This window comes from Leucopleurus acutus, assembly GCF_964270905.1.
Source record: "Leucopleurus acutus genome assembly, chromosome: X".
Lineage (NCBI taxonomy): Eukaryota > Metazoa > Chordata > Mammalia > Artiodactyla > Delphinidae > Leucopleurus > Leucopleurus acutus.
The window spans coordinates 117442951-117469944 of NC_139148.1; the positions used below are offsets into that span (position 1 = coordinate 117442951).

General features: G+C 40.5%; 1 pseudogene across 1 annotated transcript in view; it reads left to right on the forward strand.

Annotated features, from left to right (window-relative positions):
* LOC309978642 (transmembrane 9 superfamily member 2-like) overlaps positions 1-23148 on the forward strand; it is a 98144-nt pseudogene extending 74996 nt beyond the window's left edge. Inside the window, exon 19 of the transcript in view lies at positions 23081-23148. The product of the transcript in view is annotated as a transmembrane 9 superfamily member 2-like (transcript). The remainder of the gene's footprint in view (positions 1-23080) is intronic.
* The last annotated feature ends 3846 nt before the right edge of the window (positions 23149-26994 follow it).

Here is a 26994-nt window from a genome sequence, read left to right on the forward strand (position 1 = left end):
TTTGGTTGGCTCCACCACTTGAATTGCTTCTGTCACTAATATGTGACTCTCCAAGGCTCTCAGTGGTCTCTTGCCAAATCTAAGGCCTTTCCCTGGTCTTCATCCTCCTTGGCTTCTTAGCTAAACACTACTCAACACCTATTCTGTGAAATTCTCCCAGCATGATTGGCATTCTTCTTCTTGTACCACGCTGCGAATTCTTTTGTTTTCCTCCCTCTTCCTGTCACCTAACTCTAGCCTTTATCAAGGGTTCAGCTTTCAGCATTTCAGTCCTTTCTTTCTACACTCTCCCTTTTAGAGCTTATTTAGTCCCAGGGCTTCACTTATCTCCTCAGTGCTGACAGCTCCCAAATCTGTATCTCTAGTCATAACCTCTCTCCAATTATATTCTGAACATTTGCATGTCGCATTGGTACTGCCAACTCGACATGCCCCAGAAAGTGAATGTAGCACTTCCTTTCCCCCCAACTGACTCATCTTAATTTCTCTCTTCCTTTGACCATCATGTCTAATCTCTCATCTCCTTGGCTTATTTTGCAGGAATTCTTAACATAGCCCTTCCATGCTTTATAATTAATTACAACTCCCCTATTTACTCTTCTTCAGAAGCTTCTTATTCTGTTTTACACTGCGCTAGACCCTGCGCTAGGTGCTGGGGACGTCGTGGTGAAGAAGACAGGTAAGGTCCCCTGCTTTTGTGGATCTTATATTTTAATGGATGGGGGACAAAGAAGGAATTATGGGTTTGATGAGCTTTGTGAAAGAAATGATATTGAAGAAGAGGTGGATAATCAAGTGTTTCAAACAGAGGTGACAGCATGTTCAAAAGTCCTAAAGTGAGAAGGAGTATGACATCTTCAAAGAACACAGAGAAGTTCAAGATGGCAAGAGAAGGAAGGTGGCACTAGGTGGCAATAGTGATTAGAGACATAAGGAGCTAGCAGATCTTACCAGGGTCTTAAAAACTCTACTGTACTAGGGAATTTAGATTTTATTGTAGGAATGATGGGAAGTTGAGGGGGTTTAAATAGGGAACTAATGTAATAATATCACTCTTCTTATTTGAAGGCCTTAATACTACCATACTTCTCTATCAAGGTCTAAACTTACCTTGGTGTTTGGGCTCTTGTTCTGCCTACTCAGCGTATTTTCTAAACCTCTTAAACTGAACCATTTACTGAGTTTAGGCGTGTCTCCTCCTAACTTTTTTTTTTAATATATATTTTAAAAATTTATTTATTTATTTTTGGCTGCATTGGGTCTTCGTTGCTGCGTACGGGCTTTCCCTAGTTGCAGCGAGCAGGGGCTACTCTTCATTGTGGCACGCGGGCTTCTCATTGCAGTGGCTTCTCTTGTTGCAGAGCACAGGCTCTAGGTGCACGGGCTTCAGTAGTTGTGGCTCGCGGACTCTAGAGCGTAGGCTCAGTAGTTGTGGCACATGGGCTTATTTGCTCCACGGCATGTGGGATCTTCCCGGACCAGGGCTTGAACCCGTGTCCCCTGCATTGGCAGGCAGATTCTTAACCACTGCGCCACCAGGGAAGCCCTCCTCCTGACTTTTTTAGCATGTCTCCCCACCTAACTTGGAATCTCCTCGAGAACAGGGACCACATCGTATGCCTATTTTATATCTTTCATAGTGCTAAGCACATGGTTCTTCTTGAATTACATAGAGCATGAAATACAGGAGATACCATTATGGTATAATGTTTCCCTATCTATTTTATTTTATTTTAAATTAAAAAAATGTTTAGATTGAAGTATAACTGACATACAACATTGTATTCGTTTTTGGTGTACAACATAATGATTTGATATTTGTATATATTGCAAAATGATCACCACAGTAAGTCTAGTTAACATCTGTCATCATACACAGTTACAAAATTTTTGGAGTAGATGAGAACTTTTAAGGTTTATTCTCTTAGCAACTTTCAAACATGCAGTACAGTATTATTAATTATAGTCACTGTGCTGTACATTACATCCCCATGACTTATTTATAACTGGAAGTTTGTACCTTTTGACCCCCTTCACCCATTTTGCCCACATCCTCTCCCCACCCTCCAGCCTCTGGAAACCATCAATTTGTTCTTTGTATCTATGAGCTTGGTTGGTTTTGTTATTTTTTACTAGGATCCCACATGTAAGTGAGAGCATGCGGTATTTGTTTTTCTCTGTCTGACTTATTTCACTTAGCATAATGCCCTCAAAGCCCATCCATGTTGTCACAAAAAGCAGGATTACATTCTTTTTTATGGCTGAATAATATTCCATTGTGTACATATACCACATTTTCTTTATCCATTTATCCATCAGTGGACACTTAGGTTGTTTTCATATCTTGGCTATTGTAAATAATGCTGCAGTGAACATGGGGTACATGTATCTTTTTGAGTTAGTGTTTTCATTTTCTTTGGATAAATACCCAAGACTGGAATTGCTGGATCTTACAGTAGTTCTATTTTTAATTTTTTGAGGAACCTCCATACCATTTTCTATAGTGGCTGCACCAATTTACATTCCCACCAACAGTGCACAGGGTCCCCTTTTCTCCACATCCTCGCCAACACTTTTTATTTCTTGTGTTTTTGATAATAGCCATTCTAACAGGTGTGAGGTGATATCTCACTGTGGGTTTGATTTGCATTTCCCTGATGATTAATGCTGTTGAGCATCTTTTCATGTACCTCTTGGCCTTCTGTATGTCTTCTTTGGAGAAACGTCTATTCAGATCCTCTGCCCATTTTTTTGTAATAAAATGCTTACATCTATCGTAACAGCCCTAAAATCTTTCTGGAGGGTGTATATATTTTTTTCCTTTCCGTTTTTTTTGAGATTTTTATTGAGATATAGTTGACATACAGCACTGTATAAGTTTAAAGTGTACAGCATAATGATTTGACTTACATAGTCATGAAATGATGATCACAGTAAATTTAGTGACTATCCATCATCTCATATAGTTACAAAATTGAAGAAATAGAAAAAAATTTTTTTCTTCTGCTGAAATTTACTTTCAGCCACTTTCGTATATAACGTACAGCAGTGTTAATTATATTTATCATTGTACATTACAACACTAATACTTATTTATCTGATAACTGAAAGTTTGTACCTTTTGACTGCCTTCATCCAATGCCTCTTCACCCACCCCTCACATCTGGTAACTACAAATCTGATCTCTTTTTCTATGAGTTTGTTTGTTTGTTTGTTGAAGTATAATTGACCTACAGCACTGTGTTAGTTCCTGGTACACAAGCATAGTGATTTGATATTTCTATCCATTTCAAAATGATCACCGTGATAAGTCTAGTTACCATCTGTCACCATACAAAGATTTGCATAATCATTGACTATATTCCCCACACTGTACATTTAATCCCATGACTTATTTATTTTGTAACTGGAATTTTGTATCTCTTAATCTCCCTCACCTATTTCACTCCTCCACCTACCCCTCCACCCCCGGCAACCACCTGTTTGTTCTCTGTATCTATGTGTGTTTCTATTTTGTTACGTTTGTTCAATTGTTCCATTTTTTAGATTCCACATACCAGTGAAATCATACAGTATTTGTTTTTCTCTGTCTGACTTATTTCACTTAGCATAATACCCTCTAGGTCCATCCATGTTGTCCCAAATGGCCAAATGACAAGATTTAATTCTTTTTTTATGGCTGAATTATATATATAATATACATATATATATATATATATATATATACACACACACACACACACACACACACACACACACACAAACATATACCACATCTTATTTATCCATTCATCTATTGATGAGCACTTAGGTTGCTTCCATATCTTGGCTACTGTAAATGATGCTTCAGTGAACATAGGGGTTCATATATCTTGAATTAGTGTTTTTGTTTTCTTCGGATAAATACCCAGGAGTGGAATTGCTGGATCTTGTGGTGGATCTATTTTCATTTTTTTCAGGAATCTCCATACTGTTTTCTACAGTGGCTGCACCAATTTACATTCCCACCAACAGTGTATAAAGGTTCCCTTTTCTCCACACCCTCACCAACACTTGTTATTTGTTATCTTTTTGATGATAGCCGTTCTGACAGGTGTGAGGTGATATCTCATTGTGGTTTTGATTTGCATTTCCCTGATGATTAATGACATTGAACATCTTTTCATGTGCCTGTTGGCCTTCTGTTTGTTTTGTCTTCTCTGGAAAAATGTCTGTTCAGATCCTCTGCCCATTTAAAAATTTTTTTGTGATGTAGACCATTTTTTTAAAAAGTCTTTGTTGAATTTGTTACAATATTGCTTTTGTTTTATGTTTTGGTTTGTTGGCTGCAAGGCATGTGGGATCCTAGCTCCCCGACCAGGAATTGAACCCTCACCCCCTGCATTGGTAGGCAAAGTCTTAACCACTGGACCGGCAGGGAAGTCCCACTCTACACATTTTAAATTGGATTTTTTGGGGGGGTTTATTGCTATTGAGTTGGATGAGTTTTTTTAAAAATATATTTTGGATATTACCCCTTATCAGATATATGATATGCAAGTATTTTCTCCCATTCAGTAGGCTGTCTTTTCATTTTTGTGGATGGTTTCCTTTTCTGTACAGAAACTTTTTAGTTTGATGTAGTCCCACTTGTTGATTTTTGCTTTTGTTGCCTTTGCTTTTGGTGTGAAGTCCAAAAAAATCATCACCAAGACTGATGTCAAGGAGCTTACCTCCTATATTTACTTTTAGGAGCTTTATGGTTTCGGGTCTTACATTCAGGTCTTTAATCTACTTTAAGTTAATTTTTGTGTCCAGTTTCATTCATTTGCGTGTGACTGTCCTGTTTTCCCAACACCATTTATGAAAAGACTATCCTTTCTCCATTGTATATTATTGGCTCCTTTGTCATAAATTAGTTGACCATATATGTGTGGGCTTATTTCTGGGCTTTCTGTTTTGTTCCATTGAGTTACGTTTTTGTTTTGTTTTGTTTTGTTTTTCGGTACACAGGCCTCTCACTGCTGTGGCCTCTCCTGTTGCGGAGCACAGGCTCCAGATGTGCAGGCTCAGCGGCCATGGCTCACGGGCCTAGCTGCTCCACAGCATGTGGGATCCTCCTGGACTGGGGCACGAACCTGTGTCCCCTGCATCAGCAGGTGGACTCTCAACCACTGCGCCACCAGGGAAGCCCTATGTATTTGTTTTTATGCCAATACCATACGGTTTTGATTACTATAGCTTTGTGATATAGTTTGAAATGAAGGGATTGATACCTCCAGCTTTGTTCTTGTTTCTCAAGATTGCTTTGGCTATTTGGGATCTTTTGTGGTTCCATACAAATTTTAGGATTGTTTGTTCTATTTCTGTGAAATTACCACTGGACTTTTATTTTATTATTATTATTATTATTTGACCATGCTGTGCAGCATGTGGGATCTTAGTTCCCAGACCAGGGTTCAAACCTGCGCCCCCTGCATTGGAAGCACAGAGTGTTAACCACTGGACCACCAGGGAAATCCACCACTGGACTTTTGATAGGGATTGCATTGAATCTGTAGATTCCTTTGGATAGTGTAGACATTTTTACAATATTAATTCTTACAATCCATGAGCATGGAATATCTTTCCATTTATTTGTGTTTTCTTCAATCTTTCATTAACATCTTACAGTTTTAAGTGTAGAGGTCTTTCAGTTTCTCGGTTAAATTTATTCTTAGGTATTTCATTCTTTTTGATCAATTGTAAATGGGATTGTTTTCTTAATTTCTCTTTCTGATAGTTCATTATTAGTGTATAGAAATGCAACAAATTTCTATACGTTGATTTTGTATCCTGAAACTTTACTGAGTTCATTTATTAGTTCTAATAGTTCTTTGGTGGAGTCTTTAGAGTTTTCTATACATAATATCATGTCATCTGTAGATAGTGACAGTTTTACTTCTTCCTTTCTAAATTGGATACCTTTTATTCTTTTTCTTGTGTAATTGTTCTGCCTAGGACTTTCAATACTCTATTAAATAAAAGTGGTGAGTGTGGGCATCCTTGGCTTGTTCCTGATCTTAGAGGAAAAGCTTTTCACTTTTCACCTTTGAGTATGATGTTAGCTATGGGTTTGTCATACGTGGACTTTATTATGTTGAGATACGTATCCTCTGTACCCGTTATCATTATGTAATGCCCTTATTAGCTTATTACAGTCTTCTTTTTAAAATCTATTTTGTGTAAATATAGCTACCCCAGCTTTCTTTTGGTTTCCATTTGTATGGAATATCTTTTTTTTTTATTCCCTTCACTTTCAGTCTGTGTGTCCTTATGTCTGAAGTGAGTTTCTTATAGGCAGCATATAGATGGGTCTTGTTTTTTATCCATTCCAGCCACTGTATGTGTTTTGATTGGAGAATTTAGTCTATTTACATTTAATTATTGATAGGTATGTCCTTATTGCCATTTTGTTATTTGTTTCCTGGCTGTTTTTTAGTTCCTCTGTCCCTTTCTTCTTCTCTTGTCTCTTCCTCTGTGGTTTGATGACTTTCTTTAGTGGTATGCTTAGATTCCTTTCTCATTATCTTTTGTATATCTCTGTAGGTTTTTGCTTTGCGGCTACCATGAGGCCTATATATATTGGATTGGCCAAAAAGTTCGTTCGGTTTTTTCCATAAGATGGCTCTAGTAGCGCTTAGTTGTCTTTAACTTCATTCGAAACAGTTTTGTTAGATTGTATTGGGACAGCTGTCATATCAGCGTGCATTTAAAAAACAAACTTATCAAAATTGCGTTTTGGGGGACTTCCCTAGCGGTCCAGTGGTTTAGAATCCGCCTTCCAATGCAGGGGACGCAGGTTCAATCCCTGGTTGGGGAACTAAGATCCCACATGCTGCAGGACAACTAAGCCCGCATGCTGCAACTACTGAGCACGTGAGCCACAACTAGAGAGCCTGCATGCTGCAACTACAGAGCCCATGTGCTCTGGAGCCCATGCAACACAACTAGAGAGAAGCCCATGAGCCGCAACGAAGATCCTGCATGCTGCAACTAAGACCTGACACCGCCAAAAATAAATAAATAAATAGTAAAAAAACCTGATTTTTTTGTAGCCATTTTAATATGGAAGATGGAAGAAAAAAAGCAACATTTTCAGCATATTATGCTTTATTATTTCAAGAAAGCTAAAAACGCAACTGAAACACAAAGAAAGATTTGTGCAGTGTATGGCGAAGGTGCTGTGAATGATTGGACGTGTCAAAAGTGGTTTGTGAAAAAAAAAGTGGTTTGTGAAGTTTCTTGCTGGAGATTTCTCGCTGGATGATGCTCCATGGTCAGGTAGACCAGTTGAAGTTGATAGCGATCAAATTGAGACATTTATTGAGAACAATCAATGTCATACCACGCGGGAGATAGCTGACATACTCAAAATATCCAAATCAAGCGTTGAAAATCATTTGCACCAGCTTGGTTATGTGAATCGCTTTGATGTTTGGGTTCCACACATGTTAAGTGAAAAAAACTTTCTTGACCGTATTTCTGCATGCGATTCTCTACTTAAAAGTAATGAAAATGTTCCATTTTTTAAAACAAATTGTGACGGGCGATGAAAAGTGGGTACTGTACAATAATGTGGAATGGAAGAGATCATTGGGCAAGCGAAATGAACCACCACCAACCACACCAAAGGCCAGTCTTCATCCAAAGAAGGTGATGGTGTGTATATGGTGGGATTGGAAGGGAGTTCTCTATTATGAGCTCCTTCTGGAAAACCAAACGATTAATTCCAACAAGTACTGCTCCCAATTAGACGAACTGAAAGCAGCACTCAACGAAAAGCGTCCAGAATTAGTCAACAGAAAACACATAATCTTCCATCAGGATATCAAGACCACATGTTTCTTTGATGACCAGGCAAAAACTGTTACACCTTGGCTGGGAAGTTCTGATTCATCCACCGAATTCACCAGATATTGCACCTTTGGATTTCCATTTATTTCGGTCTTTACAAAATTCTCTTAATGAAAAAATTTCAATTCCCTGGAAGACTGTAAAAGGCACCTGGAACAGTTCTTTGCTCAAAAAGATAAAAAGTTTTGGGAAGATGGAATTATGAAGTTGCCTGAAAAATGGCAGAATGTAGTGGAACAAAACAGTGAATACATTGTTCAATAAAGTTCTTGGTGAAAATGAAAAATGTGGTTTTTATTTTTACTTAAAAACCAAAGGAACTTTTTGGCCAACCCAATAACAACTTATGACAGTCTATTTTAAGTTGATAAGACCCTAAGTTTGAAAGCATTCTAAAGCTCTACATTTTTACTCTCCTTCTATGTTTTATGTCTTTGATGTCACATTTTACATCTTTTTATTATGTGTATCACCTAACTTATTTTTACTACTTTTGTCTTTAACCTTTACATTAGGTTTTTAAATTGTTTTAATAATTAAAAGATTTTCCTGCCCCTTCACCTTCCTACAAGCTTTATAAGTGATGAATCCACTACCTTTACTAATATATATTTACCTTTACCAGTGAGATTTATACTTTCATAAGTTGTCCTGTTACTAATTTGTGCCCTTTCTTTTCAGCATAAAGGAGTCCCTTTAACATTTCTTGTAAGGCCAGTTTAGTGGTGATGAACTACTTTAGCTTTTGATTGTCTGGAAACCTTTTGTTTTTGAATTAATTTTTATTGGATGATAATTGAGTTACAGTGTTGTGTTAGTTTCTGCTGTATAGCAAAGTGAATCGGTTATACATATACATATATCCACTCTTTTTTAGATTCTTTTCCCATATAGGCCGTTACAGAGTATTGAGTAGAGTTCCCTGTGCTATACAGTAGGTCCCCATTAGTTATCTATTTTATATAGTACTGTATATATGTCAATCCTATTCTCCCAGTTTATCCACCCCCACCCCGGAAAACATTTTATCTCTCATTCAATTCTGAATGATAACTTTGCCAAGTAAAGTATTCTTGGTTGGATTTTTTTTCTTTCATCATTTTGAATATATTGTCACTCCCTTCTGGCCTGCAAAATTTCTGCTGAACAATCTACAGATAGTATTATGGGGGTTCATAACAAGTTGTTTTTCTCTGCTGCTTTTAAGATTCTCCCCTTGTCTTTAACTTTTGACATTTTAATTGTAATGTGTCTCAGTGGGTCTCTTTGGGTTCATTTTATTTGCAACTCTGGGCTTCCTGGATCTGGACATCTGTTTCTTTCCCCAGGTTAGGGAAGTTTCCAGCCATTATTTCTTCAAATAATTTTTCTGCCCCTTTCTCTCTCTCTTCTCCTTTTGGAACTCCTATAATGCAAATGTTAGTCCACTTGATGGTGTCCCATAGGTCCCTTAAGCTATCTTCACTTTTTTCATTCTTTTTCTTTTTTGCTCTGATTAGGTGAGTTCCTCTGCCCTATCTTTGAGTTTACTGATCCTTTTTTCTGTTTCATCTAGTCTGCTATTGAACCCCTATAGTGTATTTTTCAGTTGAGTTATTGTATTTTTCAGCTCTGTGGTTTATGTTTGAAACTTTCTTATATTTTCTATTGATACATCTTTGTTGGAATTCTCACTGTATTCATCCATTTTTCTCCCGAGTTCTGTAAGCATCTTTATGACCATTACTTTGAATTCTTTGTCAGGTAAATTACTTAACTTTGTTTCCTTATGTTTTTTTTTCCTGAGGTTTTCTCTTATTCTTTTGTTTGGAACATATTCCTCTGTTTCTTTGTTTTGCTTGACTATGTTGGTTCCTGTGCGTTAGATGAAATAGCCACCTCTCCCAGCCTTGAAGGGTTGGCCTTGTGTAGGAGATGAAGCTCACTGTTGAAATCTGCCCTAGCTCTTGATTGTCTCTCAATCTTTTGTGATTATCCAAGTGGCCTATTTTATTTATTTATTTTTATTGGAGTATAGTTGCTTTACAATATTGTGTTAGTTTCTGCTGTACAGCAAAGTGAATCAGCTATACATATACATGTATCCCCTCTTTTTTGGATTTCCTTCTCATTTAGGTCACCACAGAGCACTGAGTAGAGTTCCCTGTGCTATACAGTAGGTTCTCATTAGTTATCTACTTTATACATAGTATGAATAGTGTATATATGTCAATCCCAATCTCCCAGTTCATCCCCCCCACCATATCCATACGTTTGTTCTCTAAGTCTGTGTCTTTTATTTCTGCTTTGTAAATAAGATCGTCTATACCAGGGGTCTGTGGCCTGTTAGGAACCGGGCTGCACAGCAGGAGGTGAGCGGTGGGTGAGTGAGCAAAGCTTCTGCTGCTCCCCATCGCTCGCATCACCTCCTGAACCACTGTATCCCAGTCCCCCCACCATGGTCTGTGGGAAAATTGTCTTTCACAAAACCGGTCCCTGGTGCCAAAAAGGTTGGGAACTGCTGGTCTCTACCAGTTTTTTCAGATTGCACATATATGCGTTAATATACGATATTTGTTTTTCTCTTTCTGACTTACTTCACTCTGTATGACAGTCTCTAGGTCTATCAGCCTATTTCATTTTTAGTAGCTCCTAGTAGTTGAGGGTGTGCCAAAACCTTTCGGCATCTCAAAGGGGAGGATCTCAGTCAGCACCGAGATTCAGACTGATTGAAAGCCAGACCCTCAGGCAGCAGCTTTTAAAGAATAGACATAGGGCTTCCCTGGTGGCGCAGTGGTTGAGAGTCCGCCTGCCGATGCAGGGGACACGGGTTCGTGCCCCGGTCCGGGAAGATACCACGTGCCGCGAAGCGGCTGCGCCCGTGAGCCATGGCCGCTGAGCCTGCGCTTCCGGAGCCTGCGCGTCCGGAGCCTGTGCTCCACAACGGGAGAGGCCACAAGAGTGAGAGGCCCGCGTACCGCAAAAAAAAAAAAAAAAAAAAGAATAGACATATATCTTCTGTGGAACTGCAAGTGTAAACCCCACTGGCTCCCTGAACCAGGTGATCTGGAGATGTCTGCCGGGCAGCAGTCTCAAAAATTAGGGCTCCAGATGAGTGTATAAGCTCCTTTCTGGGAGGCACTGGTGAGCTGTAGCAAGGTAGAGGGAGAGTGCAAAGGTGATGTTCCTCAGCGTCCATTCCCTGAGAGCAGCTCCATAGCTTCCAGATGTGTGCCAAACCTAACGCCTGTCCCTAAGGCCGAAGATTTAGGAGTAGCAAGTAGGCCTCCTTCACAAAAAGCCTGTGGAGGTCTTTCAGTCTGCTGTCTGTGTAGTGCCCTGGGGGTGGTAGTTGCCAAGGACTGTCTTTCCAGTTGTTTCTGTCCCATGGGACCGAGGAACACCAGCCCTCCTGGCCACCAGAGGCAGGCGATCAAGGGGTATCCCTGGGAGGCAGCTGCAAAAACCAGGGCACTAAATGTAAAAACTGGGGCACCAGACTCATATAAGAGTTCCCATCCTCCAAAGTCTCAGGGAAGGTTTACAGTCAGCCCTAAGATGTGGGCTTAATTAGAAGCCTGCCCCTCAGGCTGAAGCTGTGATGATAAGGTAATAGGAGCCCCTGGGTCTGTTGCCTCTTGCTGGGCCCGGGGAGTGGTAGCTGTTTAAGAACTCTTTCTCCATTGGTTACAGTCCTGTTGGACGTGTGAGCATAAGCCCCACTGCCCACCAGAGCCGGGCAATGCAGAGGTGTCCCCTGGCAGCAGCTGCAAAAATCAGGGCACCATATGTAAAAACTGGGGTGCCGGATGTGTGTAGAAGCTCTGCTCTGGGAGATACAGCACTCTGGAGTATGGCCGGGGAGAGCATGCAGAAGGCACCCACTGACTGGAGCAAGGCAAAGGGGAAGTGCACAGATGGCGCGCACAGAAAAAAAAGGGAAAAAAATGAAAGTAAAAGAAAAAGAAACCAAGAAGAGAAAGGAGAATGGGAAATAAAATAAGAGGTGAGGGAGATGGCACCTGCTGGCTTTAGCAAGGCAGAGGGATTTGGAGGAAGATGGTGCCCACTGGCTGAAGCATAAAGATGACACCTGCTGCAAAGAAAGGAAAAAATAAAAGAAGAAAAGATGGTACCAGCTAGCTTACGTAGGCATAGGCAGAGCAGAAGATGGTACCCACCAGCCTCTGTCCCTGAGAGTATCCCAGCAGGCCCCATCCCTTCAGACCAATGCTTTAAAATTAGCAAAGGAGTCTTTCACATCAAGTCTGGGTGCCTTTCAAAAGGCTGCTTCTGTTCTGTGCCCTGGAGCCGGTGAGTCTGCGTGTGGGCCCGTTTTTTAAAAAAATTTTTTTAGTGGAGTATAGTTGATTTACAATGTTGTGTTAGTTTCTGCTGTACAGTAAAGTGAATCAGTTATACATATACATATATCCTGGGTTTTTTTTTAGATTCTATTCCCCATATAGGCCATTACAGAGTATTGAGTAGAGTTCCCTGTGCTAAAAAATAGGTCCTTATTAGTTACCTATTTTATATAGTAGTGTATATATGTCAATCCCAATCCTCCAATTTATCCCTCCCCATCCTTACCCCTGCTAACCATAAGTTTATTTTCTGCATCTGTGACTCCATTTCTGTTTTGTAGATAAGTTTATTTGTACACTTTTTTTTTAGATTTCACATATAAGCGATATCATATATTTGTCTTTCTGTGTCTGACTTACTTCCCTCAGTATGACAATCTCTAGGTCCCTCCATGTTGCTGCAAATGGTATTATTTCATTCTTTTTTATGGCTGAGTAATATTCCATTATATGTACGTACCACATCTTCTTTATCCATTCATCTGTTGATGGGCGCTTGGGTTGTTTCCATGTCCTGGCTATCGTAAATAGTGCTGCAGTGAACATTGGGGTATATGTATCTTTTCAAATTATGGTTTTCTCTGGATATATGCCCAGGAGTGGGATTGCTGGATCATACGGTAGCTCTATTTTTAGTTTTTTAAGGAACCTCCATATTGTTCTCCATAGTGGCTGCACCAGTTTACATTCCCACGAGCAGCATAAGTGGGTTCCCCTTTCTCCACACCCTCTCCAGCATTTCTTGTTTGTATACTTTTTTTTTTGCGGTACGCGGGCCTCTCACTGCTGTGGCCTCCTCCGCCGCGGAGCACAGGCTCCGGACGCGCAGGCTCAGCGGCCATGGCTCACGGGCCCAGCCTCTCCGCAGCATGTGGGACCCTCCCGGACCGGGCCACGAACCCATGTCCCCCGCATCGGCAGGCGAACTCTCAACCACTGCACCACCGGGGAAGCCCTAAACTTTTTGATGATCGTCATTCTGACTGGTGTGATGTGATTCTTCTTTGTAGTTTTGATTTGCATTTCTCTGATAATTAGTGATGTTGAGCATCTTTTCATGTGCTTTTTAACCATCTGTATGTCTTCTTTGGAGAAATGACTATTTAGATCTTCTGCCCACTTTTTGACTGGGTTGTTTTTTTTTGATATTTAGCTGCATGAGCTGTTTGTATATTTTGGAGACTGTGTGTGGGCCCTTAAGAGCCAAACCTCAGTTTGTATCAGCCCCTTGGGTCTCATGGGTGCGAGCCCTGTTGTTTTTCAAAACCAAATGTTTGGGGGGTTTATTTACAGGTGCCAATCTTAAAGGGTGGAACACTCCATATAGGGTATGAACGCTTTGCTCCTCAGAAGCTCCAGGTCTTGAGTTCCCTTCCGAATGTGCGTCACCATGCCGGGTTTGGGGTTTATGGTGAGATTGTGTCTCAGCCTTTCCTATCCTCTTCGATGTGGTTTCCCTCTCATTTGCCCCATGTGAAGAGGTCTCTCTGACAGGTTTTTTCAGTGGAATTTGTTCCATATATTGCTGTAGATTTAGTGTGTCTATGAGAGGAAGTGAGTTCAGGATCTTCCTATGTCATCATCATGAATCAGAGCAAATTATTTTTCATATGGAGGGAGAGAGAGAGAAAAAAAGATCTCCATATCTATTTTTAAATTAAATCATGGGTAGGAGAAACCTCCAAAGTAAATCCTGGTTATTGTTCATATCAGGAAAAAAATTAGTTAAATCATGAAGTGTGCTTTTGACGTCAGTTTTCTAGAACTGTTGTTTAAGAAGCCCTCTCTGCGTAAGACTCTTAAATGGCATCTCTTTACATTTCATCGTTACATTTGGAGGTTCACAGCAGGAAGCAAGGCTTATTGCCTCTGTTCATGGTGTTTCACTTTTGAGGAAGACATCCTTAATTAAATAATTAGTCTTAAGAATATAGATGAAAAAAATAAAGAATATAGATGTACACAAAAGTATAGTTCTTAATTGCTGATTACTCTTTCTTGCTGTAGACAAATCTTTCTGAGAGTGATTTTTTTTAAATGAGAACTTTAAAATTAGCAATATCCACTCATGTAAAAAATGCTGAAGAGTTTCACACTCATTTAGGATAGTCACGCATTCATCCCAAGCCGTTCCTTGTGGTCATCACATTTCTCTTTGGTATTTGAATTCATCCATGGCATCACAATGGAAGTAGAAGACTTCATAGCTGTCACTTTTCAATATTGACTATGTTTCTACATATCCTTTATATTTGCCATTTTTATGGCTGTTTAATCTATTGAGCAGATTACTTAACTGTTTCCTCACTGTTGAATCCCCGCCATTTTGGATTATTTCCTTAGGATAGTCTGTGTAATGGGATGACAGGGTCAAAAAGCGTAAATATTTTTATGGCTCCTTATGGTTTTTTTGCCATCAGCAGTATTGTATCGGTTTCTCTACAGCCTTGGCTGGCATTGAATATTATTTTTAAAGAAACAATAACCAAAAAACCCTGAAAAAGTGGTTTTCTTTTTTGTTAACTCAGTATGTCTAAAATGACACCCCATTGTTTTCTTCCTCTCATTTTTTGAGGCAAAGGAAGTGATGTACATTGTGGCTGGTGTTCCTCTACCCAATTTTCAGTTCATAGCACACTAACAGATGTGTAAATAACATTTTGAAATAGGATTCAAAGAACAGGAAGAAGAAGGATAAGCCACAATATGCCAATAATGTCACCAGAGGGTACAAGGATGGAAACCTTGTATTGTAGAGACAAAGATAAATTTCAGTTAAAGTTCGGTGACTTGCCCAAAATCCTAACTGGTTTTAGTATAACTAGTTTAACCAGCTGTTAAGAAACTGGCTATTAAAGAAACTAAGTCTGTGCATGACCAAGTAGGCTGTGATCTCTTCTAATTTGATCACTTTACTCAGATCTCTAATGGATGTTCGTGGTTGGCACACGTATGGATACTTGATCTTGATTGGAGGATAGTTAGTGATTTTTTATTTGCATCAAGTTTTGTTTTCGATATCAACAAATGCATTAAAGTCTTAAGAAAATTAATCGAAATAATGTATCTCTAGTTTGATGTAACAGACATAAGATCACAATAATCTAACACTTAAGATTCCTTCTCCTTGTGTTTAAATGCTATGTTCTATTATGATAATGGAATTTATGGTTTAATATAAATCCTGGCTGTATTGCCATTGGGTAGTAAATTAAATATTTTATATAAATGTTTGCATTCAGCCACAGTCTTTTATTCCTGAGCAGTGGTTCTCAACCAGGGACAAATTTATCCCGTATAGGACATTTAGCAATATCTGGAGACTTTTTTTTCTTTCATTTTTTGCGGTATGTGGGCCTGTCACTGTTGTGGCCTCTCCCGTTGCAGAGCACAGGCTCCGGACGCACAGGCTCAGCGGCCATGGCTCACGGGCCCAGCCGCTCCATGGCACGTGGGATCCTCCCAGACCAGGGCACAAACCCATGTCCCCTGCATCGGCAGGCGGACTCTCAACCACTGCACCACCAGGGAAGCCCTGGAGACATTTTTGATTGTCATGACTGGGAGGATGCTAATGACATCTAGTGGGTAGAGGCTAGGGATGCTGTTAAACATCTTATGATGCACAGACCAGCCCTGAACAACAAAGAATTATCTGGCCCAAAATGTTAATAGTACTGCTGTTAAGAAATCTGGTCTAGAGTGAACTGTTTTTGGACCTCACTTTTACTTGGGAGTTAATGCTACTTTCAAAACATAGTTTTGTTCATCTCAAGAGAACATGTTTAGAGTCTGAGACTCTGAGCCACCAATCACTGTGCAGTAATTGAAGCCAGTGTGATGCAAAGAGTTTCTAGGACCCAGAAGAAGTATCAGCCGGGTGCAGAGTGCTTTTCTGTTGGCTTTCTCACTGTCTGTGCTTTGAATATATTTTTATTCACTAAAAGAAGCGAGTGAAGTTCAATGTATTTTGAGAGTGTCTACCGTATAATATTGTATCACTAAAGTGAAGAATGTTCTCACACAGTGCAAGATGAAATACACTGTATTGAAGGAAAAGTCCAATTATCTTAACACACAAATGTTAGCTGTAGTGGGCCTTTTGTGCTTTATTATACCAAGTTGTCTCTGTCTTATTAAAAATTTCAATTCTAAAGGCCAAAAGATCAACAAGGGATAAAGATGTATTAGTGCTAATTGTTAACCAACCAACAAATATTTACTAAACTACTTCTTTTATGGGCTTGGCAATGTGCTAATAGGGAATATGGAAACATACATTTATCTCACTTAATTTTCACCTAATTGTCTGATTATTATGAGGTGTAGGTCATGTTATTCCCATTGCATGTATGAGGAAACTGAGGCTCAGAGAGATTAAGTGACTTGTTCAAGGTCACTCAGCTAGTAAGTGTGGGAGCTGTGATTCATTCAAACCCAGGTTGGTCTGACTCTAAAGTTCATTCTCTTAAACACAACTCTCTGTGTCCTCCTTAAGAAAGAGGTACTTTCTTTGAGGTGGGGCTAAACCAGCCACCAAAGGATGCCTGCGGAATCTGCTCTGTGGGCCTCTGTTTGATCAGGTGGACTTCCTGTAATTGGGAGAATGAAGACAGGTGCATGTAAAGCAATGAAGTATTGCCCTCAGGAATAGATGATGAAAAGAGACTATCCCAAGTCTTTTCCATGCCCCTTCAACCCTTCCAGCCCTTCTTTAAAAAAAATAGAGGCACATCCTTCCAATTTTTCCACATTATTCTAGGATAGAGGGAGTCAAGGCCAGTGTAATCTCTGGGATAATTCCATTACTTCTTTAATTCCAGCTGATTTTGATTTCAGCTTATATTTATGGACCAAAGTGCCAGGTGCTATAGGAATTAACAGGACAGAGTGTTCTCTATTCTCAAGGATATTGAAAACCTCAGGGTCTTATCATTTTTCCCAGTGCAAGTAGTTACAGACCTATTCTAAACCTGGGCCCTGTGGTAGCCAGTATTCTTCTAGTTTTGAGCATCATACTAAAAAATTTCAAAGGAAGGGAAGTATTCCTTTTCCCCAGAGGTAAGCAAAAGCTGCATTCTCTGGCATTCTTGTTTTGTGCATTTTATGTTCTCTGGCATCTCATACCTGAGTTGATTTCTTACTCCCATCCTCAAGCATTTCCTGTCCAACTGCTGCTTATTCTTTGAGGTATTTTTCTGTACAAAGCAGCTCTTGGTCATCTCAGCCCGTATTGATTATCTCCACCCTAGAACAGTCAGGGAAGAATTGACTTTAAGTCTCAGCTGTACTGCTTATTGGCTGTGTGTTGTAAGGCAAGTCGCTTTACTTCTCTGAGCCTCCATTTCTTTATAGAAAATAATAGCACGTATCTCAGAGTGATCGCACAGGTGAAACACTTAACTTGGAGCCAGGCATATAATAAATATTTAGTAAATATCAGCTATTATCATTATTATTGTCATCATCGTCATTGTCACTGTCTTGGTCATGAACAAATTTGTTCATCTCACTCTCTGGTTTATGAATCTTTGCTGGCTCCCAGTTGCCTATGGTATCAAATCCAAAGTTCTTAACTTATCATTCATTATCTGGCCCCCACCTACTTTTGTGGTCTTTTCTCCTATATGCTCTTTTTAATATTCCCTTAATTTTCTGATCACTCACCCTTAATGTTCCAACCCCTCTGCCATGGTTCTCACTGTTCCTTAAAACTGCCGGGGTTTTAGTTGTTTCAGGCCTTTATGGGTACCTTCCCCTCTATCTGGAATAGCTGTCTCCCATCCTCAAATGCCTCTGAATCCAGCTTTATAGCACATTCTCTATGATGCCCTCTCCAAGTTCCTGCCATTTATTCATCATTCATTCATTCATTCATTCAAGAAGAATATAGTGAACACCTACTGTATGTCATGCACTGCCCTAGAGGCTGGGGCTTTAGCAGTGATCAAAATCCCTATCCTCATGGAGCTTACATTGCTAAGCAGTTAATTTAAACAGTTCAGTTTAAGAGACATTTGTTGTCCACCTACAATGTGCCCAACACTATGCTATGCACTGGGGGTACAAAATTGAGTAAGACTTCACCCTAGCCTCAAGGCTATCATCTGGAGAGAGAAGACCGCTAAACAGATCATTTCCACGCATCGTGGTAAGGAGCCTAATAGAGTTAACCTGGAGTTTTGTGAAAGCACGGAGATCTTCAGGTAATTTGGGGTTGGGGAGTTTAAAATTTAAGGCATCAAGTGGCAGGAAGAAGGCCTAAAGTGGCGGGCCAGGGTCTGATCCTGGAGAGCCTTGTGGGCTGAGACTAAGGAGTTGGAATTTTTATCATATATAGTCGTCATTTTCAGACTTGGGTGTGCCTTACATTCCCTTGTGGAAATTATTTAAAACTACCTAAAACCAATAAATCTGATGCCCAGGGCCTATCCCAAAGCCCCTGAATCAGAATCCTTGCTGATCTGTATTTTTAGCAGCTTAAAAGATTTCTGATACGCTCCGGGGTTTAAGTACTTTTGCTATGGGAAGCTATTAAAGGTTTGTAAGTAGGGACCTGGCAATCAAACTTGTGTTTTGGAAATATCACAATCACTCTGACAGAGAATGGATTTGAGAGGGATACTGGAAGTGAAGACAAGCTAGGAGACAGTTTTCTAGATGAGAGATGAAGAGAGTGTGACTTAAGACCCAATGGCTACGGAGATGGACAGATGGATGGAGGGGATGGATTCAGAAGATTCCCATAAAAGAAAAATCAATGCCAATTATGTTCTGGAAGTGATAATAAAGTTTTTAGAGAAAAGATCACAGAAAACATTAATTTATAAATGATAGAGCATCGAGCTCGGAAAGTAAACATAAACAATCAAGGAATCAGTGAAAACTACATTTACCATCTCTGATGTTTATTTTCGTAACAAATTATACAATTATGCAAGAATGAGTATAACATATACATTATACATTATACATTATATTAAATTATACATTATATTAAATTGTATCTATTAAGAGTTTCTGCAGTAAATAACACCACTTTCTTCCAATCCTAACAATAACGTGCACGTGAAAAAATGTGGTTTAATATGTAATATGAATTCTGGTAATATTTTCATCCACTCGCTGGCGCTTTTAATGGGTGTGGCAGTGTTACTGAATCGCAGTCTCCTCTTTAGTTCTAAAACTTGTTATAAAGATGTTTTCCTATGTATGTAAACACCAAAACAAAAAATTTCACAGGTTACCACCTGAGAGGGGGAAAGCAATTGTATTCTGTTATCACAGTAAGTATTTAGTTGAGGAAAAGAAGTATTTAAATAAGCATGTAAATAAAATATTTTCACTTCAAAAAAAATTCCACGTTTGAATTGGCAGGTCTTGGTGACTGATAAGATGTGGAAGCGAGAAAGACAAGGGGTTAGGGGTCCTTTCCAAGTCTCGGACTGCGACCTCCGTATAAATAGTGATATGTTGTGCGGCCACTGACATTGTTCCCCACCAGAGCCCCCTTTTCTATCCTTTACATTACCTGGCAAGTGCTGGGCCCAGAGAAAGTGCTTACTGAATACTGGATCAAATGTGGCTGAGGAGAATCAAGGTCCCCAAGACCCTTTCCTCCAAACACACTTTCTCTTTATTCCTCTGTGCAATGGCTTTAATTCCAGCTTTAGGAAAATCTTTTCTGCGTGTGTCTTATTCACAGCTGCCAGTTCTCAAATTAATGTATATTGGAATTTAGTCCCCAAAGGGACTGTGGAAAGCTCTTTAAAGGTTTGTTTGTATCACATTGCATAGAATGTGATAGACTTTCAAAATGTTTTATTTAGCTAGTTTCTTCTTTTTCAAGTGCACATGACTACTTTGGGAAAGCCCTGGAGGAAATGTGTATTGGATGCCAGTTCTAGATCAGACTGTGAATTTTTTTCATTATAGAATTGCAATTAGAGAAAGGACAGGGGGAAAATGGGTTTCTCTGCTTGTCTTGGACTGCCTCATTCAAGATCATGTGGTTGGATTGTCTTTTTGTTATGTATCACCCCACCTAATGAAAACAGGTTATGAGGTTTAGAAAGAAACTAGGACACTTCTAGTATTGGCTTAGTACTTTCTCTGTCCTGAGGCAAAAGTAGGCAAAGACACCAAAGTGATCATTTTCTCCCGTTTTGTCCCATCTCCCTTTTTCTACCCTCAAGTTGTAGTACAAGCAATTGAGCTGTAGAAAAAAATATTTTAATTTCTCCAGATCCTTTACGTTGCTTTTAACTTGTGTGGTACAGTGGCCCTTAGGAGAGAGATTTCCACACCTCTCTTCATACTTAAGGGAGGAAGACAGGCTAGCCCAGAGGTTCTGAACCATGGTTGCATGTTAGGACCTGGGGAGATTTAAAAGCTCTTGACACTCAGGCTGCATCCCAGATCAATTAAATCAGCATAGCTGGGGGGGTTGACCCAGGCAATAGTATTTGTTAAATCTCCCCCGGTGATTCCAAGCTACAGGTGATGTTGAGGACTTCCACACTAGTCAAATAAATCCCATGTGAACATATTTTTCAAGCCCCAGATCAGAACATCAGTGACAGCTATCATTTCTTGGGTGCCTCTAATGTATTTTACCCTTTTTTTGTCAGGTCAAGCCTGTTAGCTGGGCAGGGACATGATTCCTTTTCACTTATGAGGCACAGAGGAGATAGGTATCTTGCTCTACATCATACAGCTAACTGTCTGCCTAACTCCAGATTCTTTAGCTCAGCCAACTATCAGAACAATGTGAGGGTTGATGGATTTTTGTTTTTCGGGTAGGAGACAGTTTGGTACTTTAAATAGAGCATCAAAAAGTTGAGAATTCATAGACATTTTAATGATTTATGGGAATAATATGCAGCAAATTGAAATCAGGAGTGTTTTAGATTCAGAGACATATGTTAGCTATGCACCTGAACCTTTGAAGTTGTTGGATTCAAAAAAGGAAGCCAAAAGTAGGAATAGGTATTATTGTCCCCATTTTTCAGCTGAGAAAACTGAGGCTTGGCAAGACTGTCACTTGCCCAAGATCAACAAGTAACCAACAGAGGAGATTTGTGTCCCTCCAGAGCCCATGGTCTTATCACTGTACCATACTGACTCCTGACAAGGAGCTTTGTAGGATGGGAGGGAAGTGGCATGATGGTATATAGGATGGAAAGTTATTCTATTGATAAATTTAGCAATCGGCATAGAAAAAGGTAAAAAACCCTGCCTAAAGCTTTCTGTGATCTTGTTATTAAGATGTTTTCTTAGATGACTGAATTGTCTTAGGGTGCCCCATTTAGACTATGGGATTTGGAAATCTTATTAGAGTTTTCTTCAATTAAGTCATTAGACCTTAATGTCATCTGAAGATTTATTTTTATAGTATGAACATCAATGGAATTCTATGTTAAAGAAAAATTTGTCCATAATCATGTCACCCTAAGATATAAAGGTATCTTCTTTTGTTCATGCTCTGCTGTAGTCGACAGGTTTAGGCTTATGCAGTGTTCTCATAGGTGTGATGCCTGGGAGTTCTTTGAGGTCTGGCTTTTTTCACCTGACACCATATTATAAATATTGCCCCATGCTGCTTTATATGTCTTTATACTTGTCATTTTTGATGCCTATCTTATTTCTTCTTGGTTCGTCGTTTAGGTAGTCATCTGTTTGGGGGCATTTTGACTTTTCAATGTTATAAATCAGTATTATGAACACCTTTTGCGTGTAATTTTTTTCTTCTATGGGATCATTTCTTTAGGATAAGTCCCCAGAGATGGGCCATTTCTCAAGCTTAATTATGCAAAACTTTGATTTAGAAAACTAATATATTCTCTGAGTATGTAAGTAAATAGATTATTCCTGCTTTTGCTACGTAGATAATGGTTATTTACATTTTCTAAAATTGAAGCAAGTTATACAAAGCTTATTGTGTTAGAAAGTAGCCTTGGGGGCTTCCCTGGTGGCGCAGTGGTTAAGAATCCGCCTGCCAATGCTGGAGACACGGGTTCAATCCGTGGTCCGGGAAGATCACACATGCCGCGGACCAACGAAGCCCGTGCGCCACAACTACTGAGCCTGTGCTCTAGAGCTTGCGAGCCACAACTGCTGAAGCCAGTGAACCACAAGTGCTGAATCCTGCGCGCCTAGAGCCCGTGCTCCACAACAAGAGAAGCCACCGCAATGAGAAGCCCGCGCACCGCAACGAAGAGTAGCCCCCGCTCGCTGCAACTAGAGGAAGCCTGTGTGCAGCAAAGACCCAACGCAGCCAAAATTAGTAAATAAATTTATTTTTAAAAAAAAGAAAAAAAAAGAAAGTAGCCTTGCACTCTTTCGATCCTTTTTGAAATAGAGAACTTAAGTTACTCATTTTTATTACTTTGCTTTGGTTAGAGACCTGCAGTGTTCAGTCAAATGGCTTCTCACCCTTTTCCAGGTGACTGCCTCCAGCCCCTCTGCTCATCCTCTTTGCTCAGCAAGAGAGCCTGGTGATTTTTATTTGATAAAGTCCGAGTCTTGAGATTTAGAGAATGAGTGCCCCACCTCAAAATGGACATGCTTGCGGGTTTTTTTTTTTTTTTTGCGGTATGCGGGCCTCTCACTGTTGTGGCCTCTTGCGTTGCAGAGCACAGGCTCCGGACGCGCAGGCTCAGCGGCCATGGCTCACAGGCCCAGCCGCTCCGCGGCACGTGGGATCTTCCCAGACCGGGGCACGAACCCGTGTCCCCTGCATCGGCAGACGGACTCTCAACCACTGCACCACCAGGGAAGCCCTGCTTTGCGTTTTTGAGAAAGCTAATTTGATGTTCTATAATGTCTGGTTAACAAGGATATTTTTCATTTTGTTTCAGGGACACTTGGATTTTTTTCCTGCTTCTGTTTTATTACTAAAATCTACAGTGTGGTGAAAGTGGATTAAAGAATGTCCCCAGAGGCTTCCAGGCACATCACCCTTGCTTTTGAATATATATCTGTAGCTATATGAACATCTATAGAGATATATATGTATGCTTCCAATTGCATGTTTTTAATATCTATCAATTTAAAAACCTCATTGTCCGGCCTCAGTTTGTATGACACAAAATACGATTGTATGGACAAAAAAAAACAGGTTGGAAGGTAGGTTCATTCTAAGTAATATTTTCCTGAAACAATACCATAAAAGGGTTTGATTTAAAGCAATTAGAACAAAGGAAGCACATTTCCTTAAAAAATTAAAGTTGAGTAGACTGGATTTTTGGATGAAAAGTTTTTTCCTTTATTTCTTCTTTATCTGCTTAGAGCATCAGAACTACTGTCAAATAACTCTTAGGTAAAATGTGAAATTTTCCAATTTAAGTTGATTGTACAAACTATATTACACCTTTGTATCTGGGTGATCACTTAAAAATATGCGTTGGTTTAGCATATAGAATTTATGGAATACCAGATACTGCTGTCTTATTCCTCAATTAAATCGGCACATTTCTGGTTGTTGGTTGTCTTTTTTTGTTTGCTGCCTTTGGAGGCTGAGAATGTGCAAGTGTGACTTAGTTGTGTGTAGATACAAAATCTTTGGAGTCAATTTTCTTGGATTTCTTTGCTTCTACTCAACAATAATCTGGAGTTACAACTTCCCAAATTATGGGAATTTGTATTGCAAGCATTCTTTGAGCTTGCAGTTTGGGGGGAGCAGTCATGAAAATCATACATTGTTCTGTGATAAATTTTATTGATAAATATTGGTCTTATTGAGGTAAACGTTTGAAAACTATCTACACATACCCTTCAATTCATGAACGTTCTCAAAGCCGCCGTGGAGCTGAGGAATACGTGTTGGGGGGTGCAGGGAGCAAAGAGGTGGTGTTGCCCTTGAAGGGGAGTCCGGAATGAGGAGGGACAGGGTCAGGGGGCTGCATTCTGAGAGAGTGGGAGACGGAGTAAGAGCTGACTAGTTGCCTCAGGGAAGAAGAAACTAGTTCAGTAACCAGTAGTAGGCCTTCCTCTGCATTGGAAGGAGCAGGGTTGTGATGGGGCCTGGAGCAGACTGGAAGGGGTGGGGGGGGGAGGGGGGGCTACAGAAAGTCAAAGGTGTCTCTTGACAGTGGCATTTTCAGATCCTCTCAACCCTCTTTTTTTTTTTTTTTAAATGTTGATCTGCTCTAGGGATCAGCCCTCGGTTCTTTAAAAGAAGATGTTGGGGGTAGGAGTTTATTCATTTATTTATTTATTTTTGCTGTGTTGGGTCTTCGTTTCTGTGCGAGGGCTTTCTCTAGTTGTGGCGAGCGGGGGCCACTCTTCATCGCGGTGTGTGGGCCTCTCACTGTCGCGGCCTCTCCCGTTGCGGAGCACAGGCTCCAGACGCGCAGGCTCAGTAGTTGTGGCTCACGGGCCTAGTTGCTCCGCGGCATGTGGGATCTTCCCGGACCGGGGCTCAAACCCGTGTCCCCTGCATCGGCAGGCGGATTCTCAACCACTGTGCCACCAGGGAAGCCCCCTCTCAACCCTCTTGCATTCAGTCTCGGAATCGAAGGCCGAGCCCTAAACCCTGCCTGAGAGGAGGAACTTCTCTGAGGCGACAGATACCTTGGAACCTGGCCCCTTCTCTAAATACTGTGCACTAAGCAGTGTTCCAGCTTCGGGGGACTCTGCTCCCACCAGGTTTGCTGCCCAATAGTTTGATCGGAGCTCACGAGCTCACTTGCTTGCACTGATGGTAGTAGTTTTCTAGATGGTAAATGTATTTCTGCAGCACGAGAAGGTCATCACCTGGACGTTGTTCATAAACCAAGGTTAAAGGCGACCACGGGCGGGTCTCATGGCAGCCATCTTTGAACATCTCGAAATAACAGCGCGTAAGTCAGTATTTAGATTTTGGAGTGAAAATTGGAGAAGAGCACTTTCCTTTGATTGAAACAGGGATGAATAGCTCCCTGAGCCTGCGAGCGAGCGTGGAAGCAGGAGGGCGCAGCTCCTTGTACCACTGCTGATGAGATTATGGGAAGAAGGGCTACTAGTAGGTCAAGCACATGGACTTGAGAGAAACTAGTGGGCTCTTAAGCTTTAGGCATATTTGCTTATCTCATCTGTGCCTGGTGTTTTCATATGTCATGGTTGGTGTTAGAGGCTGCGCCAGTTTCTTAAACTGGGGCTTGAGAGAACATGCTCCTGCCTCTTGTTGTGTAAACCCTGGTGAGTCGGGACTCAGGGTGTATGTGTGTGTGTGTGTGGGGGGGTGGGTGACAACGGTGTTGGTGTGGCTGAATTGTGCCGAGGGAGGTGTCCTGGTCATGAGTAGCAAGATGGAAGGGCCAGGAGCCCGGTGGGGGTGAGCCAGGTGCTGGGCAGTACTGCTTCCTAAAACAAAGCCTGTTCAGCCCAACCCCCCAAACCTCACGGCCTTGAGACTAAGGCTGGCATTTGGGAGCCCCGCAAACCGCCTGGCCCCATTTTTCCACTCTGCCCACCCATCCCCACTTTGTTGTTTTTTTTAAAATGTTATTTTGTATGAGAGCATAGTTGATTAACAATGTTGTGTTAGTTTCAGGAGTACAGCAAAGTGAATCAGTTATACATATACATGTATCCATTCTTTTTCAGATTCTTTTCCCGTATAGGTTATTACAGAATATTGAGTAGAGTCCCCTGTGCTCTACCGTAGGTTCCCATTAGTTATCTATTTTATACATAGTAGTGTGTATTAATCCCAAACTCCTAATTTATCCCTCCTCCCACCTTTCCCCTTTGGTAACCATAAGTTTGTTTTCCAAGCCTGACCACCCTCACTTTGGAATCCTTTTTATTCACAGAGGACGCAGCAGATTCCCCTCTTCCAGCAAGCCCCTCAAGATGACTCCCCCCTCCCACTGCATATTCCTTGTATTGGAATAGTGCGATGTGAAGCATTGGAGCCCGTCTGTTTCATTCTGCTGCGTACTACAATTAGTTTCCCCCGTTTCCTCTGTTCCAGCAAAAGAGAAGGGATAGAGAACTAGTTATGTGTCTCCCTCTCTTATGTGTTTTCCATGGAGCTTGGCATAATAACCAGATACACGCATTAAAATTAGACTTTATTCAGCATATTTAAGAAGAATATACCAAGGACAGATTAACAGCACCTATTTAAGAAACACAAACATTACTTAATAATATAGTTAAACCGCAAACATCAATCTCTCTGTATTCCCCAAGCAGGAGTCCGTTATTCCTGTCCAGCAAGAACATGTACTGTAACCATTTTAGAAAGGATCCAATTAAAGCCAACCAATATATGAAACCTTGTCCTTGGGCAGAGTCTCCGAGACTACTGACCCGTGTAACAGTAATGATGTATGAATTTGACTGGGGTGTGAAGGGGTTTCTCTTCTTGCTGGGGGGAGGAGGATTAAGTCCACCCCTTTTGTGCACCTGAAGGTAAGTTGTGCCAGTGGGAACTTGGCCCCAGGATTGTCGTTTGGCAATCCTTTGAAAAGGCACTTTTAAATTACAAATATTTTTTGATAAGGAAAAGGAAAAATTCAAATTCAAAATTTAAAATACTAAAGAAAACTGTTTATTGACTGAATGCATTTTCCTCCTGCTTTGTCTCAAAAACAGCACATAAAATTTGGTATTAAAGGCAGTTTCAGAAATTATTCAATATATATAGCTTTCAGCTTTAATATTTTTATTCTTAAAATATAATAAACTCATCTCATAGTTCTCTTTTCTTGTCTGATGCAAATGCCATTGCTATACGATTGTAATTCTCAAACATCTTAGCTGTGGCCCCCGGAGGAGTCCCACT